The following is a 20,776-nucleotide window of genomic DNA, read 5'->3' as shown; positions in this document are numbered from 1 at the left end:
CCAAAATAATCATTCCCTAATAACCCCCATCTGAGCATTGTCTATAAATACCTCCTTAAAGATTCATAGATAGACTTTTCGCTTGAAATATAAAAGGAGTTCAACAGTAGCACATTTTTATTTGAATCTCAATCACTACCAGATTGTCTGGTGCTGAAGCACTTTATTTTAAGAGCCTAGAATCCTGTGACTTTATCTTGGGAAAAAATGGTTGATTCCAGGTTGATTTTGCCTTGATCTAGTCATCTGTGAGGTGAGTCAAAAGTCTAAATCATGCTGGGTTCCATGACCTTCCTACAGTTACATTTATGACACTTTAAGGCTATAAACCACGGGTGAGGAGGTGGACTGAAACCTTCATACGCTGCTGGTGCAGATGAAAAGGCTGAAGCCACTTTGGAAAAAAGTTTCAGGGGTAGAAATGGGGAATGACTTAAAGGGTGCAGGGCTTCTTTGTAGGATGATGAAAACATTTTAAAATTAGATTGTGGTGCAGGTAGCACAACTCTATGAACATCCTAAAAATCACTGAGCTGCACACATGAAATGGATCAATTTTATCATGTATGAGTTATACCTCAATAAGGCTGTTAAAATGAAACACTTCAAAAGCTACTGAAAATTATATTTTAGCTCTGACTCCAATGTAGGTAACAAGTTTTATAAACTAAAGAGCAAACCTGTTCAGCCAGAAGCAGTTGTAATACTGATGTCACTCTTCCCCTCAATGACTTTTGTCCCTCCAAACATATATCATTTATCCTATACCACCTCAGTGTGGGTGAAGGAATCCTGGGAATTGAGAAATAATTAACCAATACCAAAAAACAAACAAACAAAAAATGTAGGTAAACAAGTCATTCTTTGGGTGTTTTAATGAAATGTAAGTAAAAATGTAGATTTTTGGGGGGAATTCTAAAACAATAGGTAAACAAATATATTTAATACAAACTGAAGCTCATAACTCAAATACAAATTAATTACATTTCATTTCATGAGAGGCATAACACAAGTGATCATTTCTCTAGTTCTTGAATCCGCCTTCTCCCTACCACATCTATTATTCGACTTCTACTTTTGCTTTCCCATTTTTTAAACAATTTCATTTTATACTGTTCAAGGGGTAAAAAGTGCATCTGCAGTCATCAGCTGCAACAGTGTCAACACACTTATAACTGATTTTTATAACCATTTTTAAGTAGCATAGAACTTTAAAATAAGTCTCCTCTGGGTCAAAGACCTAAACTGTCAGGTAAAACTACTCTCTTTGTTGATTTATATATTAGCAAATGTCATCACGTTAACACTAACGTAAGTCCTTGAAAAGTTATAGTCACCAGTGACTTAATTTTGGCACTTTCCAATGACATTTCAAAATGTCAGTGTATCATTTCTCTTCTAAGGTCAAATAAATATAGTTATGTATCAACATCGGTTTTTAAGGAAAAGAAAAAGAATCCACCCTGTTGTGCTTCTAAAGTATTAAAACTCTTTGTAAAATCATATTGAGTCATCTTCTTTCTGTGTGTGTGTGTGTGTGCATATATATATATATATACACACACACAATTCTATAAGCATTTTCTACAGTTTGAAATAGCTATTCCAGGGGGTGAACTCCAAATGATATATATACATATATATACATTTTTTTTTTTTTTTTTTTTGAGATGGAGTCTTGCTCTGTCATCCAGGCTGGAGTGCGGTGGCGTGATCTCGGCTCACTGCAAGCTCCGTGTCCCAGGTTCACTCCATTCTCCGGCCTCAGCCTCCCGAGTAGCTGGGATTACAGGCACCCATGACCACGACTGGCTAATTTTTTTTGGTATTTTTAGTAGAGACAGGGTTTCACTATGTTAGCCAGGATGGTCTCAATCTCCTGACCTCGTGATCCGCCTGCCTCGGCCTCCCAAAGTGTTGGGATCAAAGGCATGAGCCACTGTGCCCGGCCTCCAAATAATAATTTTAGTACAACTGTAAATCCAGTTGTGATGGCCTTGATCAGATTGTCACAGAAGTCAAGATGGGATTAAGCTACTTTCATGTTTCTGACTACTAGCATACTAAATATTGAAAGAAAACATAAAAGAGGACATGAAAACCAAGGTTTTGGTTAAATATCTACATCTTAAAAATTAATGCTATTAGCCAAACAGTGATGAACATATATAGAAAATAGTCTACATATTAAGATAGACTATAGATAGAATACATTAAATATACTAAATATTCAGCCAGGTGCAATGGCTCATGCCTGTAATTCCAGCACTTTGGGAGGACAAGGTGGGCGGATTATTTGAGGCCAGCAGTTTAAGACCAGCCTGGCCAACATGGTGAAACCCCGTCTCTACTAAAAACACAAAAATTAGCCAGCTCTGTTGGCGGGTGCCTATAATCTCAGCTACACGGGAGGCTGCGACAGGAGAACCGCTTAAACCCAGGAAGTGGAGGTTGCAATGAGCTGAGATGGTGCCACTGCACTCCAACCTGGGTCACAGAGCGAGACTCCATCTACACAATGGACTATTATTCAGCAATAAAAAGGGATGAAATACTTACACATGCAACAACATGTATAACATAAAAACCTTAAGCTAAGTGAGAAAACGTAATTGAAAGAGACCACATATTGTATGACTCCACCTATGTGAAATGTCCACAACGGGCACATCTGTAGAGACAGAAAGCAGATTAGTGGCTGCCTAGGGCTGGGAGGTTTTGGGGTAGGGAGAAATAGGGAGTGACTGCTAATGCATATGAGGTTTCTTTCAGGGGTGATGAAAATGCTCTAAAATTGATTGTAGTGATGGTTGTACTACTCTAAATATACTAAAGCCATCAAGGGAGCTATACACTTTAAATAAGTGAATTATATGTAATTTATAATTTAATAAATCCAAAAAAATTAATGTAAACCCGACCATGTGAATTTGTCATAACTCATCATACTGTATGTTTATAATTGTTGAATTTTACTGGATGTAAGTTATAACACGATAAATCTTGTTGGGAACAGACCCCCCAAAATCTGGCCATAAACTGGCCCCAAAACTGGTCATAAACAAAATCTCTGCAGTACTGTGACATGTTCATGATGGCCATAAAGCCCACGCTGGAAGGTTGTGGGTTTACGGGAATGAGGGCAAGGAACACCGGGCCCACCCAGGGCGGAAAACTGCTTAAAGACATTCTTAAACCACAAACAATAGCATAAGTCTGTGCCTTAAGGACATGCTCCTGCTGCAGATAACTAGCCCATCCCCTAGTTTCCCATAAGGGATACTTTTAGTTAATCTAAAATCTAAAGAAACTATGCTAATGACTGGCTTACTGTTAATAAACATGTAGGTAAATCTCTGTTCGGGGCTGTCAGCTCTGAAGGCTGTGAGACCCTTGATTTCCCACTTCACACCTCTATATTTCTGTGTGTGTGTCCTTAATTCCTCTAGTGCTGCTGGGTTAGGGTCTCCCCAACCAAGCTGGTCTTGGCAACTTACTTTTTAAAAGATGAATGCTATAAACACACAGTTACAATGACCAAATATATGCCCTGACTTAGAGATAAAATTAACAACAACTGCATGAGACTTTTCATAAATATGAGCCTACATACCGGGTCAATGGCCCTCCTCCCCACCCACATCCACTCTCCCCACCTATACCTACACCCAAATTTTTAACCTAGTAACAAGTTTGTGTGAGGGAAACAATCAGGAAATTAGGTGTTGCTTACTTCATTGGTATTATAGCTCCTCAAACAAAGGAGCAACAGAGCAAAGCTTCTCCTCAGGTACAGGAATGCCTAAATATCATGAAAGAAGAATCTGAACAATGAGAATAAAACATAAATTCAGGGTTTCTGAGGTCAACATCAGTGACCTTGGGCTGCTTTAGGTACACATGGAGGAAAGAGAAAACAGAAAACTATTTTAAGCAAGTTAACAATTTTTTCAATTACTTCCTAGCTTTCCTTTATTCTTCTTAGTCTTACCATCAAGATGGGGTAGATAGGAAGAAGGCACATTTTTCTAGTATCTGGTTCCAGAACGATAGGAACTGAGTAATGGTTAAGATCAGACGCTTTTTAAATCAAGTTTGTATCTAAGTTCTGGTCCAGTCTGTGCTACTTAGCATGGGATTTTAAGCCAATTGCTTGTTGGCTTTGAGCCTGTTTTCTCATTTGTAAAATAGGATAAGAGTAGGTTGCAAATTCAAAGCTCACTGCTAGGCATGTAGTAAAAAAAAAAAAAAATGCTTAATAAATGTGAGCTATTACTTTCACAACCTTAGGATTTTTTTCTGGTATTGAAGAATCTGGAACTTAAGGGATTTCCGGTAATTTCATAGCCATTGTCTAAGGAGTAGTTACTGGTTACTCCAGAATTCTAGAACAACAACCGGTTACTGGATCGTTTAGAAACATAGGGCTTTTAAAACTTTTAAATCTTTAGTTATTTCTTAATACTTAGAACACTTAAACAAAACTTTATAAAACAAAAGAGCAGAATAATTAGATTCTTTCAGGAGAATACGACTTTTTTTCCTAAGCACACTGGACCATAGAGGAAGACCAAAGGAATGCACAGTTGCCTGCTCCTTGACTTGCTGCATTTGATGCTGTCCCCACTGGTGGTGGCAATGCTATTAACGCCGCACTTCGATGTGGCAAATCCCCAGAATCTGTTGGCTGGTCTCTGGCTAGAGAACGAGCACAGTTTCACCCTTGTGGCTCCAGAAAGGGCAAGAACACACCACTGCCAGCCAGAAGAGAGAAAAGTCTTGTTCCATCTCTTTCCCATTGTCCCAAATAGCCAAGCACAGGTTCAACCACCCAAAATGCCGCCCTTCTGCTGTGCAGTAGCCAAGGAAAAGACCCGGGAGGAGCAGCTCCAAGAATCTCTGGGCAGTCAATGCCCAGATACTTGCCCCAATTCTTTGTGTCCAAGCCACACTCAGCTGACAAAAGTCAACACTTTGTCTCTTTTTCTTTTTTTCTTTTTTTTTTTGAGACAGTTTCACTCTTGTCACCCAGGCTGGAGTGCAATGGCGCGATCTTGGCTCCCTGCAACCTCCACCTCCCAGGTTCAAGCGATTCTCCTGTCTCAGCCTCTCAAGTAGCTGGGATTACAGGCATCTGCCGAAATGTCTGGCTAATTTTTTTTTTTTTTTTTTTTTTTTTTTTTTTTTTTGTATTTTTAGTAGAGAAGGGGTTTCACCATGTTGGCCAGGCTTGTCTCGAACCCCTGACCTCAGTTCATCCACCTGCCTTAGCCTCCCAAAGTGCTGGGATTACAACACTTTGTCTCTTAAGCACTGCACAGTTGAGTTTATCTTGGCATTTTTCACAACCCAGTGTTCTGCTCTTTCCCCAGTTCTGCTTTTTCCACAGTCCCCAACAGAACAGGCATGGGGCTGGCAGGAAAACCCCTGAGAAGATTCTAACAAAGATAATGGTGTGAATGACGATAATTATAAGGCTGTCAGGATAATGACTGTCACCTATTAATTTGCTCAAATTAACAAAACAACCTCTCAGTGTGGGAAAGGTAGCACAAGAGAGGCTGTGATCATTTGGTAAAGGTATTATGTGGTTCACAAGAATGGCTGGTTGAATTTCCACTTCTCTGTGTTTTCAATAACTACAGTCTCATACAAGTACACACACAGATACTTACATCTATGAGTACATGAGAACATATATTCTAGAAAATTTCACATAAGGAATAAGCACACTGGCTGGTGTCCTGAATAACCTGAGTGTACATCACAGCTCTGGTACCAGCCAAGAGTGTGACCTTCAGCAAGTTACTTAAATAGCTCTGTGCCTCTTTTTCTTCATCTGAAAAGTGAGGGGAATGGCAGTATTTACCTCATCAGATTGTGGTAATAATTATATGAGTTAATTTCAGTAAAGCATTTAGCCCAGTGCCTGGCACTTAGTAATCTGAATATAAAGTATCACTGTTTTTTTTTTAATCCCTTTAAATATAATTGGTAGTCACAAAAAGTTATTTTTTATCCTCCTATAGCTCCCCCCAAAATCTTTAAGGCACTTTCCCTATAAAGACCTCTGGCCAGAACATCCTCGACTCTCCTCCTTCCCTGCCACAATAGCACATCTTCTGTTAGATACTTGGTTCTAGGTTTTCATTATTTCAGATTCAACTGCACTTAAAACACACATACACACACATACTAGTATCACATCTCTCTCCTCACCCAAAAATAACAATATGATATGGAAATGACATTTTAAACATGTTGTAGAATAATTTCCTGATGGAAAGAAAAGTCAGCAAATAGGAAGAAGGAAGTCTTAGTGAGGAAAGACCAGAATGACAATCATAGGCTGCTTTTAGATCACTGAAAAGCTCCCAGGTCACTGACAGCCAAAAAAAGACAAAATCAAGAGGCACTGAAGTCCAAACAAGGTTTGCTTTTGTTTCCTGTCTTTCCTTCCCTTTCTTCCTTCCATCCCTCTTTCCTTCTTTCCTTTTCTCCTCAAATCAGGAAACCACATAGCCGGTTAGAATCCCTTTTCCAGATGTTGCAGCACAGTTATTAGGGTACCTGTTGGTAGAATGAAAGCTGACAAATGGCTTTTTCTCTTAAGCACTGCACAATCAAGTTCATCTTTGCATTCTTCATACCCCAGTTTGCTGCTCTTTCCCCAGTTCAGAGACCCCTTCCTTATCCCAAAGACTCCTAGGATCTCCCTTTCAAAATCAGTTTTCAAAAAAAGGTGGGTAATTCAATGTGCAGCAAAAAGCAAATGAAGAACCCCATTTTAAGTTTGTATTTCACATGAGCACGTTTCTAGCATCCATCCAAGCATATGCTAAAACCTACAGGGGATTTCAAGCCTGGCTATGAAGCACAGGCAAGGAGTTTGGCATAAAGTATCTATTTAGTAAGTATTAGATCTTGTTACTGTAGTTGCATCTTTCAAAGGTTTTCTTAGAAAAACAGGAAAGGGTACTCTCCCTACCTCTGCTTCCTCACCTTCTCATCATTCCTCTACTCAGAGATTTGTGGCTTCTGATGCATTCAAACAAGAAAAAGTATTTTCACTATGGTATTTCCTGCCTCCTCACTGTTCGTCAGCACAGCCTCCTCATTCTTGACACTGTTTACTTCTCTGTTTTTACGAACCACTGACCCCTTGCTTTCGTGAGCCCACTCCCACAAGACTCTCCCAGGCTCTCTCAAAGGCCACCAACTGATCACAGATACTCAAGCAGGAAGTCTGAAGTCTCCATCCGCAGCCCTGACCTCTCTTCAGAACTCTAGATCCACATTTCTAACCAATTTTTCACCATTTTCCATGTCAATATCTCAACTGGATGTGCCCAGGCCCTTCAAACTCAATTCTTAATTTCTCCTCCTGAATTTTATCTGGAAAACTGTCATGACCATAATTCCATTTGCCCAAGCACAGAGCCTGACTTCATTGCATTCCAGCTCTTCCTTGAATCCCAGCCCCTCGTCTCCAGCATACCAGGGTCCCCCAAAGAGTTCTGCAATCAGACTCTTCCTCTCCATCTTTTCTGCGAATGCCTAGACCATCACAACTGCCTACAGATGGATCCCTCAGCTTACACTGTCTCCCTGCATCTGCCCAGCTGCTGCCAGATGGATCTTCCTAAACCACGGCTCTCTGGTCATCTCAATTCTGCTTCCAAGTTTTCAAATTCTTCCATGGTTCCTTATCACCCAAAATTTACCCATTAGCAGAGCACAAGTTACTTCATTAATTACAAAAGGACACTAAGAAATCAATGACAATCATTCTTGCCCTCATGATGCTTACAGTCGTCCATCACTAAAACTATAATGTTATTCAAAAATTATAAACAAAAATGAAAACATTGATTTTATAAAACCATGTTTTGTCCATATGACATCAGATATCCAGATCTTTTTTTTTTTTTTTTTTTTTGAGACAGAGTCTCGCTCTGTCCCCCTGGCTGGAGTGCAGTGGCACGATCTTGGCTCACTGCAAGCTCCGCCTCCCAGGTTCCTGCCATTCTCCTGCCTCAGCCTCCCAAGTAGCTGGGACCACAGGCACCCGCCACCGCGCCCGGCTAATTTTTTGTATTTTTAGTAGAGACGGGGTTTCACCGTGGTCTCGATCTCCTGACCTTGTGATCCGCCCGCCTTGGCCTCCCAAAGTGCTGGGATTACAGGCGTGAGCCACCGCGCCCGGCCAGATCTTTAAATAAGTAGCCAGTTACCTGATTCTTTCTTCTAAAAGTCTACTGTAACCCTAGGATATCCCACAAATCTGTGTCCCCCAACCCACAGCTCATGACTCAGCATTTTAGCATGCTCCCTCCCTTGTCCAAGCTTTGACTCTTCAGTTCCTGTTAGTAGGTGGTGGCAGCTGGAATGCCTTTCTCCAATTTCTACTCTTCCTTCAAGACTGAGCCCAAATGTTTCTCTCATCTTGATGCCATCCATGAAACTCTACATCTGTCATTCCTCCTCCAAGGTCTCACACCAATTTAAGCATCCCTGCTACAACATTTATTATAATACATTGTTATTTGTTAAGGGACTAGCCTACAAGTCTATCCCATATGCCTAGCACTAAGAATTATGATTGGCACATAGGGAAAGCTCAACAAATCTGTATGAAATGAATGAATGAATTCATTGAAAGCCTACTTACCTAAATCTCCTATATATTCAAATGACTAATCAAATATCTTTCATTCAACAAAATGAATTGAGTGCATTTAGAAGGCATTGTGGGGTGAAGGAGATGTGGCCCCTTCCTCTCCGGAGCTTAGAGTCTGTTTCCACCACTGAATCTGAAAAGCTAGCTGAATACATGAGTAAAAAACTTAAAATCCAAATCTTTTACCAATATAACATCAGATGACAGGGATGAAATGATCAAATAATTACCTGATTCTTTCCGATTCAGTTTTAAACGTTAAACATTCAGTGACGGTTAACATACTCTCTGATGTGGAAGGGTGGGGTTGACTTATTATTGGGACAAGGGCAAATCATGGCTCAGAACTGTCATTCAGAGCCTCTTGTTTGTCCTCTGTAGTCAGCTCAGTCATAGTAAGGTATGTGGTTTCTCTGAACACGTCATTCTTGTTTTATGTACTCAGACGCTTCCTTCTCATTGTCAACATCTGCTCTGAACTTTAAGTCAGGTCCACTTGTTTGTAGAATAGCTCATTGACCTAAAGCAAATAACACATCCCAGCCAGTCAAATCCAAGCAACCCAGCCTTAAAAACACACTTGTATTAAAGAATTTCACTGCAAATCCATTCATTATGTTTACCTTTTTATTTTTTGGATCCATATAAATAGCTTTTTTAAAAAATCTAAATTGCCATATTAACTTCTAAAAGTCAAACCACTTAATTGATTCATCTAGCTGAAATTCAAGAACATCCCCAGATAGCTCTGTTAAGGAAGAGGGACAGAATATATGGTGAAATATTGCCAAGTTAAAGACAATGAAGATTTCTTTATCTGAACACCATAAGCCAAGCATATAAATATACCTCATCCAAGTGGAAACCAAAATTGATTCTTTCACATTGAGATGGAAAGACAGAACAGGAAGTAAAATATTTAGAGGAGTTCTGAATCTTGGAATTAAATCACACTAATTGTTCCTGAAAGGGACAATAAATACAGGTAATTAACTTCTGGAGCCTCTGATTTTTTGAGACAGGTCCTTGCTGTGTTGCCCAGGCTGGGGGTACAGTGGTGCAATCACAGCTCATCACTGCAGCCTTGACCTTCCAAGCTCAAATGATCCTGTTACCTCAGCTTCCCAAATAGCTAGGTCTACAGGCAGGTGCCACTACAACCAGCTAATTTTTTATTTTTTGTAGAGACGAAGTCTTACTGTGATACCCAAGCTGGTCTCGAACTCCTGGGCTGAAGCAATTCTCCTACCATGGCCTCCCGTGGTAGGAAGCCTCTGAATTTTATCAATAGTGCTGCTATGAAAAAAGAATATATTTTAACCTTCAAGGCCTTGTAGATTTTTCAAAGTCTAGCATTTGCCAAAGAGCTCCTCTAAAGCTGTCATAATTTGGATACTGGGAGTACTACCATCTGTTTTAGCAAAAGGGGAAGAAATAGGTTATATAGGATCACCCAAGTCTGAAGCCAGAAGGAATTTTGGAAACTTTGACACCACTCAGGCCAAATCTGATCTCTTAATGTGTTTTGTTTGGCAGACGCAACATTTTTGGTTTTGTTTTTTTAGCAAATTTGAATGAATTGCTGATTTTGTTTTTATTTTTATTTTTTTGAGACGGAGTCTTGGTCTGTCACCCAGGCTGGAGTGCAGTGGCGCGATCTCGGCTCACTGCAAGTTCTGCCTGCCGGGTTCGTGTCATTCTGCCTCAGCCTCCCGAGTAGCTGGGACCACAGGCGCCTGCCACCATGCCTGGCTAATTCTTTTTGTATTTTTTTAGTAGAGACAGGGTTTTGTCCTGTTAGCCAGGATGGTCTCGATCTCCCGACCTCGTGATCTGCCCGCCTCTGCCTCCCAAAGTGCTGGGATTACAGGCGTAAGCCACCGTGCCCGGCCAAATTGCTGATGTTTTAACACTAGAAGATTTCACATAAAAATCTGAATTTCAGGATTCTCTCAAAACATTGAAAGGTCTGGTAACACTGGGCCCTCATTCTTACATAATGATTAACTGGAACTGAGTAAGTCTGGCTCTCATTGGATGAGGCATTTCCTCTCCAGGTCCTTCCACTCCCTAAAATCTCCCTGACCACAGGACTAATGTTGCCTTGCATTTAGTTTCACCTATGCTATCCCCCACACCTTCACACACCTACTACCCAACCACGGCCCCCAGTCTTCTTTGCTCATTTATGATGCCTGTCTCATCTGGGTAAACCTTGTGAAGATTGTATTTGCCACCACTAATCTTATTCAATCCCTTAATCCACCCATGAGGAAACTGAAGTTGAGAGACGCCATGCTGAAGGAGAGAACACTTTCAGGATCCTTTACTCACCAATCCAGTGAAGAGTCATCTATTTCTAAGTCCTACTCTCAAACTCAAAAGTGAAAATAGCAGGATCTGTAAACCACTCAGAGTCTGAGAAAAGATGGAAAGATCCAAATATTTAACAAAGTAAATACAAAAATTGAGATGTAACAGAGTTAAATTTAGGCAGAGCAAGGGCCAGACACTGAGATCCATTGGTATCATCATCTCCCTGTGTCCTACACTGTTACCAGGGTCACTGGACTGCCAGGTTCTCATTTCAGCTTCTCTCTACTCCACACAACCCTCTCCTGCAGAGCCTGGCCTGGGAGTAGTGTTCTGGTGAGGAAATCTATGATAATAACGACACTGATGTGTTCTTTCAGTTAGCAAACGTTTTGCACAATTTATACATGATCATGTGATGTTTGATCTGTTGTCTAAATACATACTTTAGTATGTCATGTACAAAGTAGTATGTTTACTGTATTACCTTCATAAAAAAAAATCAAGACACACAGAAAAATATATGAGATGCTGAAATGCAAAACGATCTGGTGATTTGGGGAGTTTATTGGGAATCGTGAGAATATTGGTAATCGACATTCTTCCAGAGAATCTGGAAGGCCTGGTCTTCATATTTAGTGCCATCACTTTTGCTAACATTTTTTTTCATCCGACATCCTGTCTCTTCTCAGAGTTTAAGAGTTTCTTTTTTTTTTTTTTTTTTTTTTTTTTTTTTTTTGGNGAGAAAAATTGGTATTAAAAGACTAAGAATTGAGAGTACCCAGGATGTCCAATTAGAGAGTGCCCAAGGGGGTTCAGCGTAATTGCTTGCTTGGTTGACAAGTTTTTTTTTTTTTTTTTTTTTTTTTTTTTTTTTGAGGCGGAGTCTTCACTCTGTCGCCCAGGCTGGAGTGCAGTGGCACCATCTCGGCTCACTGCAAGCTCCGCCTCCCGGGTTCGCGCCATTCTCCTGCCTCAGCCTCCCGAGTAGCTGGGACTACAGGCGCCCGCCACCGCGCCCGGCTAATTTTTTGTATTTTAGTAGAGACGGGGTTTCACCGTGTTAGCCAGGATGGTCTCGATCTCCTGACCTCGTGATCCGCCCGTCTCGGCCTCCCAAAGTGCAGGGATTACAGGCGTGAGCCACCGCGCCCGGCCTAAGAGTTTCTTTTGGGTGGGTCATAAAAGTACAAGATCCCATGAGTAGTTTAAAGGTATATTAAAACATTAAAATATGTCCCGTCACTGAACGTGTAAGGTAAAATTAATCTGAATGATGAAAATGATGATGCAAAGAGAAAAACAGAGAAATAGTTCTGCTACAGGAATCAGGCACAGTTTCCAACTAATATTAATAATAATTATCATACACTACGCCCCTGTTACATGTTAGTACAACAGTTCAAAGGACAGGCTCTGGGGGTAGACTCCTTGGTCCATTTACTTAGTTGTGTGACCTTGTAAAAATTCTCAGTCTAAGATCAAAATAACGCCTCCCTAGATAACATAAGGCTATGTGGCTCCCTTGGCATAACATGTTTAATAAACATTAATTATTATTATTATTAATGATTGCAACAGAGAATAGAAAATGACTATACTCTGCCTATTGCCCCAGGAAAGTAGAAGTGTTTTCCAATCCAAAGAGTTTTAATCAAGCTAAGAGCTATTCATATCATTGGAATGCAGGTTTGGGGGTAAATCACTGCTGGATTTAGATAAAGCATTGAAGGATATTAGGAACACATTATTCTTTTATTGATTGAAAGTAACTGATAGGAAGTAAATATTGAGATTTTAATCAACTACTTATTTGAGAAACTCATAAAACTGAAATTAAAAGCAAAAAGTACAGTTAAGGATGTTGACACTGTTTATGTAAATATACCAATAATGTTCAATCACATTTTTTTTTTTTTTTTTTTTTGAGACGGAGTCTCGCTCTGCCGCCCAGGCTGTAATGCAGTGGCCGGATCTCAGCTCACTGCAAGCTCCGCCTCCTGGGTTCACGCCATTCTCCTGCCTCAGCCTCCCGAGTAGCTGGGACTACAGGCGCCCGCCACCTCGCCCGGCTAGTTTTCTGTCTTTTTTAGTAGAGACGGAGTTTCACCGTGTCAGCCAGGATGGTCTCGATCTCCTGACCTCGTGATCCACCCGTCTCGGCCTCCCAAAGTGCTGGGATTACAGGCATGAGCCACCGCGCCCGGCCTCAATCACATTTTAATTTCTTAGCATGACATGCCATAGTCTCTATGATCTAGCCCCATCCCACCTCCCAGCCTTATCTGTCTTAAATTCCAGGCTTCAGCTACTCCAAACTGCTTTGCTTCCTGTAAACACACTAGACTTCCTTATCTCTGTGCTATTCTCTTGTTCCAGCAGGCCTCTTTTCCATCAAGGAAATCCTCTTCCTTCTTCAAGTCCCAGCTAAATTGCTACACCCACCCCACAACTTTTCTTCATACTTAGCCTTGAATGAACCTCTCCTTTTCTTTGTCAGTCAGTAGCACACTATTGATGTTGCTACCCTATGACTCCATTTATACTATCTTGTAATACAGATATTTGTAAGTCTATTTTTCTCACTAAACATTTGGAGGCAGGGACCATGTGTTCTTTCTTTTTTTGAACTTGCTTTTTTGTTATAGTTCAATCTCATCATCCATAAGGGTTACTTTGGTGTCTGCCAAGAACCTCCCGAAGAAAAGGCTAAGTAGCTCAAAATATATACATTTTTGCAATCATTAATTAAAGTCGAAGTCATTAAGTGATACTATCTTGGAAAGCCATGATGGAAAACAACATGGTGGTTCCTCAGAAAAATTAAAAATAGAATTACCATATGATCCAGCAATCTCACTATATACCCAAAGGAAAGGAAAGCATTATATTGAAGAGACAGCTGTATTTCCATGTTCCTTGCAGCATCATTCATCATAGCCAAGATATGGAATCAACCTAAATGTCTATGAGTGGATGAATGGATAAAGAAATGTGATACACACACACCCAATAGCAGACTAATTCAGATTTGAAAACGAAGGAAATCGGTCAGGCGCGGTGGCTCATGCCTGTAATCTCAGCACTTTGGGAGGCCAAGGCAGGTGGATCACCTGAGGTCAGGAGTTCGAGACCAGCCTGGCCAACGTGGTGAAACCCCATCTCTACTAAAAAAATTAGCCAGGCATGGTGGCACGCGCCTGTAATGCCAGCTACTCGGGAAGCTGAGGTGGGAGAACTGCTTGAACGTGGGAGGCAGAGGTTGCAGTAAGCCAAGATTGCACCACTGCACTCCAGCCTGAGTGACAAGAGCAAAACTCTGTCTCAAAAAACAGAGTGAAACTCCATCTCAAAAAAAAGAAAAAAAAAAAAAAGAAGGAAATTGGCCGGGCACAGTGGCTCATGCCTGTAATCCAGCTTGGGAAACATGGCGAAACCCCAGCTCTACAAAAAACACAGAAATTAGCTGGGTGTGGTGGCACACGCTTTTAGTCCCAGCTACTCTGGAGGCTGAGGTGAGAGGATCACCTGAGCCTGGTGAAGTCGAGGGTGCAGTGAGAAGAAAGACAGAGAGAGAGAGAAGAAACAGAAGAAAAGAGGGAAGGGGAGGGCAGGGGAGGGCAGGGGAGGGCAGGGCAGGGCAGGGCAGGGGAGGGGAGGGGAGAGGAGGGGAGGGAAGAGGAGGGAGACTTGAATCTAAAATGGTTGAACTCAGAGAAGAGAGTAGAACCCTGGTTACCAGTAGCTAGGGTTGGGGTGAAGAGATGTTTGTCAAAGGATACAAAATTTCAGTTAGATAGGAGCAATAAGCTCAAGAGATCTATTGTGCAACATAGTGACTATAGTTAATAACAATGTATTGTATTTTCAAAATTGTTAAGATGGTAGACTGAAAGTGTTCTCACCACACCAAAAAAAAAAAAAAAAAAAAGATAAAAATGTGAGGTAATACATAGGTTAATTATGTTCGTTGGGCCATTCTACAATGTATTACTATTTCAAAACATCGTGTTGTGTGCATCATAAATATATACCATTTTTATTACCTAATTAATTAATTAGGGGTTTGAAAGATTGGGGCATGGAAGTAAAACTTGGAAATGTGACCACCCTGTGTAGTTGTCATCCTCTAGCTTGAGTTGCAAGGCCAGATCCACCCCAGAGCACCATGTGTCCTGATAAAGATTCAGACACCAACCAATTCACACCACCTTTTCAGACTCAAAGTCAGAAGCCGGAAAAGATTTCCTAATGTCTTGATCTACCTCCCCATATCTTTGGTTCCTCCCGATGCTCATCCTATGGATATGAAGGATACTTGTTATTCCACTCGCCTACACACAAAATGGAAGAAACCAATAGGGATGTTATTAGGGGATCGGTGGTGCTGAAAGTCTGAGTTGCTGCAAAATTGCAGGTTAAGCTATTTTATTATCTAATTCCTACTTCCGAGGACTTTTTTTGAGGTGGTGGGGAGCGGGACTGGTTTCTGGCAATGATTTGGGTATTAACCATGTTTTCTGCATTTACATATTTATTATTAATTATTGCAACAGATAATAGAAAATGGCTTTACTCTGCATTTGGTCCAGGAAAGTGGAAGTGTTTTCCTATTAGAAGTTTTAAAAGACGCTATAATCATGCAACAAATAATCACCAATAATCATCCTTTCTCTTCGGAATCTTCTCTAGCTTCCTCAGCCCTCTGACTAAACCTGCCTGAAGAATTTCTCAAAGCTGAAGCCAACTCAAATACAAGAAACTGTTAAGGCATAACAATTTACAAAATTTGGTGGAACAACGGAAAATTCTACTCTGGGTGCAGGGAATGGGAGAATCCACCTTCAATATGAACTATTATTCAGTTAATTCAAGATTTTTTAAAAAAACACATCAAAACTGTAGGCTAGAAAATTGATCAAAAATGTTATATCGAATAACTTGTGTAAATCCTGACTAAACTTCCGGACTAATTTGTGTTGGATAGACTAGGCACCCCCAAAACAAGGTAAAGCATTGATTTGCTTTGGATGGCCAAGTTTGTTCGTGGTTATCAGCTCTCTGGAAAGCCTCTGGGCGCTGCTGAAGCTACAGCAGGTTACCTCGGGCGAACCAAAGATGGGGCATTAAGCACCAAGTCCTCCCAAGTTCTGGCTGAGCAGCCAGGTGGCCAAGGTGCCGGTGCCTCCTGCGGCGGTGGCAAAGGCTGGGCTCCCGCGCTTGCCCAAGGCTGACGGGTGGTGCTGAACCTGGCGCCAGCGTGCAGAATCCGCCGGCCCTGCGCGCTGCGCTCCACGTAGGTCAGGAGTACCCCCGGCTCCCCAGTCCCAACCCTCCGGGGGCACCTGCTTGCTTGCGCTCCCATCCAAGGCAATTGGAGGCCTTTAGGTCCTCTGGGAAATGGAGGCCCACCTGCATCACATGCACCTCTCCCTGCTCTTCCACCAGCAACCCTAGAAGCTCTCTCAGGAGTCCAGGGGCAGCTCTCTGGGGGGCCAACGTACCAGCCCCAGGACCACCCTTCCTCTCTTTCTACTCCGTGCAAAATGCCGCCTTCAGATTCCCGGGAAAACTTGCCCACTTTGTAGAAGCACCCCATCAAAAAGTGGAGAAGCGAGGGGCGGGCGCACCGTGGACACTCGAAGCCCCGGCATACACCCCAGACAAAAGCCACGTTCCATGCTGCTCCACCGCCCCCTCCTACTGCTCGGAGTCGGAGTGACTTCTTGTCTCTAGGACACAGGGCTTGCTGCCCTCCCTTGGAATCCTCCCCACAAGCTCCAGCCCTTTACCTGAGTCCCGGCCTCTGCGGGGCCTCCGGTACTCAGCACCCGGCGCAATGCCCCGGGCGGCCGGGCTGGTGGTGTGGTGGGGGCCGCGGCCGCCGCTCTCCCGTGCAGCTCCCGGCCCGCCGGGCGGCTATTTATCCGGGCCAGCTGCGGCCCCGGCCCGTGCCGGAGTATTAGGCAATCGGTCCCGCTACGCGCGGCCCCAGCAGCCGCCGCCCTCTGCCCCCAAAGACCCGCAGCGGCGGCGGCCACATGGAGCTGGGGAGCCGGCCCCCTTTTCTGGGCTCCACCTTCTCTTTCTCCTCCTCCTCCCCGGGGTTTTCCCTGTTGTCTTTTTCTCCCTTGTCTGTCTTTGCGGGGCACCCCGGCCAGTCTGAACCGGTTGTGACTGCGCGGGTGGTTGGGGGAAGGAGGAGGAGGCGGCGGAGGAGATGGAGGCGGAAAAGCGGGCGGTAGGGGCGCTGCGCCTGCTCCCGCTGCTCCCGGCCCGACCAGGAGTAGGGAGGGCACTGCCCGAGCCGCGGCCCCGGCCCTACCAGGCCTGGAGCCACTAAGGCCACGAGAGAGGTGGGCACCGTCGGCCAGGCGCCCTCTCGGTGCGCACACACGCGCGTCCCCAGGCGCCGCTGTGCCCCGCCGCCCACCACGTGCCCTGACCGAGCCCGCCAAGGACCGTGCGCATTTCTGCGGAGCCGGGGTCTAGAAATGAATGCGAGTTGTCCTTGGTCTCCCTGGCTCCCGGGGCCACTGGCGCCCTCCTGGCCGGAGCTGTATGCTCAGCTGGCAGTGGTCCCGGAGAAACGGGCACCAGAACTTTGTGGAGTCCGTGATCCTGGGAAGTGAGGAGTGAGGATGCCAAGTGAAGTCCTTTGTGACAGCTCCGCGGGAAAGGAGGGCGTCCCGTGGTGCGCGCGCACGCACACACACACACACACACACACACACACACACACACACACACACACACAGAGAGAGAGAGAGAGAGAGAGAGAGAGAGGCTGCTTCTAAGGACGTCAGTCTGTCCTGCAGTTGAACTGCACTAACAATACTACCATTGGCAATACTATCTTTGGCTGAAAGGTAATGGGCTTGCGCGCGGATACGGATGGCTGTTTCATCCCTCAGAGCCACTGCAGCAGCTGGGGGCTTCCAGAGGTACCAGTGGTTCGCCAGCTGTGGGAACCCTCCAAAGTGGTAGGCACTTTTTGTGTTTCTCTGTGTATGCGTTTTTCTGGGAAGCCGCACCACACTGGGGCCAATAACCACCTTGATGAGAACTCCCTTCATACACTGAAAGTCACTGGTCCTGGCCTAGACGAAGACTCTACACCCGGCAAAGGGTTGGTTTCAGAAGTGCTGATCAAGCTGCTGAGCCTCCATTTCCTTGTCTATGAAATTACAAGAATCTTGCCTGTATCATGGAGTCTGTGTGAGATGAGAGTTTAAAAAACCTGTGGAGCCTAGGCAACCATGTCATGTTTTCTTACAGCACAAATGTGGTGGAGGTTCAGTCCTTTTGCCCCCATCAGTCCTTTCTACTCAATTTACTGACTTTCAGGTTAGAGGGAAGAGAATGACCACTGCTAGTCAATAGTATTTTGTTTTGTTCTAAGAAGGAAAAAGAGAAGGGGGGAAAAGTAACAGAAAGAGAGCAAGGCGGTTCCAAGAATAAGTTCTGGAAGGAAAAATGGAGAAGCTATACTGTCAACACCATAAAAAACTTACTTCCGAAGAGGAGAGGGAACACAATAGGGGATTCTTAGGCTGTGTTTTCTACCTGGTTTATGGTTACTCAAGTGCGTTCACTTTATGGTAATGCATTGACCTCTACACTGATAATTTGTGTTCTTTTCTCTATATGTTTCAATACAAGATTTTTTTTTAGATGGAGTCTTGCTCTGTTGCCCAGGCTAGAGTGCAGTGGCATGATCTCAGTTCATTGCAACCTCCACCTCCCAGGTTCAAGCGATTCTCCTGCCTCAGCCTCCTGAGTAGCTGGGACTACAGGCACGCAGCACTACACCTGGCTAATTTTTGTATTTTTAGTGGATACGGGGTTTCACCATGTTGGCCTGGTCTTGAACTCTTGATCTCAAGTGATCCACCACCTTGGCCTCCAAAGTGTTGAAATTACAGTTGTGAGCCACCACACCCTGCCAATGAAAGGTAATTTTAGGAAGTCTGTCTTTGATTCAAATACTTCCTAAGCACTAGAGCCCATGTTATCTTGATTGTTGCTCAATGTATATGAACTTATGTTTTGGGGACAAGGAAACCGTTCCTGGAAAATATTCTACATCCACCAACTGGTTTCTGAAATTGACACATGCCTGTTATCACTTGCACCAAGTTTTCCCAGATTTCTTTTGGAAGAAAGAAATCTTGGCCAGCACTTCCATCTCTACGCAAGCCAACCCTTGCCTATCAACTAAGAACCAAATATGAGCTTCTGCTCACACACAGGCATGCTCCCAGCTTTAGAGAGTAAGACTGGTTCTCAGAGGTCATAAACTCAGATGACTGCAGGGCCAGGTTTCTAATGTAATTAATGAAGTGGCTAGAAGGGAGCTTGGAGGAATCAGAGAGCTGGAATCTGGCCCTGGGGCAGTGTACACTTGGCTCAGGGGACTGTTGCCAGGCTGGAATGTGAAAATTGCCCCCATCATCTGCAGGAGAGCATTCAGACGTGTAAAAGAACTCAGAAATCTAGTTGAGCCCTGACACTTTACTTGCAAATGGAATTTGACCAGGAGAAGCTCAAGATGTGCTCCAGATCACCCTGAGGGTGGGGGAGGCAGATAAGTCAGCAGAGACAAGGCTAAAACCACCTCTCTATGCCCCCACTTTTTTTTCCCTCAAGCGACAAAAAATGCAAGATGTGCTTGCAAAGCGAGAATCAGATCAGTTAGATATTGCTGGCTTTACAGCTCTGGCCAGCCCTTTGGGTCACTCTCCAGGCTCAGCAATAGTTTCAACAAGATGGAAAAAGGCAGGCTATTAAATAAGCCAGATTTAAATGAACCTGGCTTTGGAAGAAAAGGAACCTGAGAAATGCTTTTAAAGAAAAGTTGAGGCCGGGCGCGGTGGCTCAAGCCTGTAATCCCAGCACTTTGGGAGGCCGAGGCGGGTGGATCACGAGGTCAGGAGATCGAGACCATCCTGGCTAACATGGTGAAACCCCGTCTCTACTAAAAATACAAAAAACTAGCCGGGCGTGGTGGCGGGCGCCTGTAGTCCCAGCTACTCGGAGGCTGAGGCAGGAGAATGGCGTGAACCTGGGAGGCGGAGCTTGCAGTGAGCCGAGATCGCGCCACTGCACTCCAGCCTGGGTGACACAGAGTGAGACTCCGTCTCAAAAAAAAAAAAAAAAAAAAAAAAGAAAAGTTGATACAGAGGTGTCAACTAAATAAAAGAGTTCATTCTTTGCTTTGCATTGTTATTATTAAGCATTTATTAAGAACTTCATAATTTGTGAAATGTTCTAAGGTCTCCCTTTCTTAAACTATTTGCCACCTTAGTCCTTTAGAGAATGAGACGGAGCAATTAACATAAAATTGCTCTTTCGTCCTTATCCCAGCATGGAAGCAGAAACACGAAACACAGAGGGCAGAGCAAGGTGTCATCAGGTCAGGGGAAGGTGGTACATTTGACCAGCACCTGAGTCACTGGTCCAGTGCTTGCCCAGCTGACCAGACTTTCCTCCCTGACTTACTATGCCGTGCAGGTTTCTTTTCTTTTGACATGATGGTCTTCTCCTGTTATGAATGACAGCATAGCTACAAAGACACTACACTTTGTATTAAAAACAATTAAAGAAAACTGATTTTGTGGTTTTTATAGCAGTTGGCTTGGAGATCTATCTATAAACCATTCTATTAATTCCAATTTATTCTCTCACACTCTAACAGACAAATGGTCAGAAAATAGTAAAAGTGGATAAATCATTCTCTCTTATGCTTATAGAGCTTTTGTTTAAAAGGACAAAGTTTCAAAT

General features: G+C 43.4%; 1 protein-coding gene across 1 annotated transcript in view; it reads right to left on the bottom strand.

Annotated features, from left to right (window-relative positions):
- The window catches only part of SLC16A9 (solute carrier family 16 member 9), a 59,857-nt gene extending 42,698 nt beyond the window's left edge, over window positions 1-17,159 (bottom strand). Inside the window, exon 1 of the mRNA XM_025397119.1 lies at window positions 16,786-17,159. The gene's annotated coding sequence lies outside the window, so the exon portion shown is untranslated. The remainder of the gene's footprint in view (window positions 1-16,785) is intronic.
- Window positions 17,160-20,776: the final 3,617 nt, after the last annotated feature.

This window comes from Theropithecus gelada, chromosome 9, assembly GCF_003255815.1.
Source record: "Theropithecus gelada isolate Dixy chromosome 9, Tgel_1.0, whole genome shotgun sequence".
NCBI lineage: Eukaryota > Metazoa > Chordata > Mammalia > Primates > Cercopithecidae > Theropithecus > Theropithecus gelada.
This window is presented reverse-complemented; position numbering and strand designations above follow the sequence as displayed.